Below are 1,293 nucleotides of genomic sequence, written 5' to 3'. Positions count from 1 at the left end.
GAATCTGGGGGAGAATCACTAACTGAAAAGTGCCGGCCAATATGCGCTCTGGCTGTAGGGGAGGTATACAACAATTTGGCCAACTTCAACAGGTGAGGACCGAAGCATATTGTTATTGTTAATTTATCTTATAGTTTGCACAAATCACCCCGTAAGGGGAATCTCGGCCCGACAGCTTATGAGCAACGTAACAGACTGATCAAGCCTGAAATAATGCTGGTTTTAGATGTTTCCTAACGGCGTATGTGAAATGGAAGTTTGTTCCACAAAAAAGGAACCAAGTAAGAAAAAGATATGCACCCAGAGCGAAATAAGAAAATATTTGGAAGTGAAAGCAAGGCTTTGGGGTAGATGTATCAAGCCTTTTGCGATTCGCAAAGGCCAAAATTCTGCAAATTTCGGCCTTTACGAATCGCAAAAGGCTTTTTTTGCATTTTTTGAAATGTATCACAAAATCGCAAAATAAGGAATCGCAAAAATTTGCGGTTCCTTATTTTGCTTAAGCATTTAAGGAATCGCAAATTTTGCGATTCCTTAAATGCGATGTATGTGGGTTTTAAAAATTGCAAATTTGTGTTAAGAAATCGCAAATTACCACCAACTTGTAGTTGGTGGTAATTTGCGATTTCATTTAAAAATGCCCTATTTGGCATTTGTGAAGGTGGCATGTGACGCACATACATGCCCATAGGGCATGTATGTGCGCCATATGCGCACACATGTACATTTCAGGGGTGCAGCAGGGTGTCTTTGAGACACCCCTGCACCCTTGAAATAATTCTCAATTTGCGAATTCGCAAATTGCGATTCGCAAATTAAGAAATAATACACAATCATTCCTATGGGCCTCCTGGCCCATAGGAATGCATGGGAAATTATTCCTTAATTGCGAATTCGCAAATTGCGTATTCGCAAATAAGGAAGACTAAGAAATCGCTAAAAAATAGCGATTTTCTACATACATTCCATTTTGCGATTTCTAAATAGCAATTCTTTAAAAATCGCTATTTAGAAATCGCAAAATGGAATCTTGATACATCTACCCCCAAGTCACTGGATCTCAAAGCTCAACAAGGACAATAGTGGATGTGATAAGCCGAAAATATAGCTCGGAGCCTTGCCCTGCAAGGACTTGTAAGTCAGGCAGCAGACCTTAAAGATGATTCTTTTGTGAATTGGTAGCTAGTATAGCAAGCTCAGTAGATGGGCAGAGGCTGTCCTAGGTGGAAGATTATAAATGAGACACACTGCTGGGTACTTCTAGCTCAACCTCTCAAACGTTTGCTCAAGGTC

General features: G+C 40.3%; 1 non-coding gene across 1 annotated transcript; it reads right to left on the bottom strand.

Annotated features, from left to right (window-relative positions):
* Window positions 1-440: 440 nt before the first annotated feature.
* LOC144757001 (small nucleolar RNA snR46) lies at window positions 441-631 on the bottom strand. The gene has a single exon (XR_013595469.1). It is a non-coding gene; the product is annotated as a small nucleolar RNA snR46 (small nucleolar RNA).
* Window positions 632-1,293: the final 662 nt, after the last annotated feature.

The sequence above is a fragment of the Lissotriton helveticus genome, chromosome 5_1 (assembly GCF_964261635.1).
Source record: "Lissotriton helveticus chromosome 5_1, aLisHel1.1, whole genome shotgun sequence".
NCBI classification, from domain to species: domain Eukaryota; kingdom Metazoa; phylum Chordata; class Amphibia; order Caudata; family Salamandridae; genus Lissotriton; species Lissotriton helveticus.
Note: the sequence above shows the minus strand (reverse complement) of the source record. Positions and strands in the feature narration are given on the sequence as shown.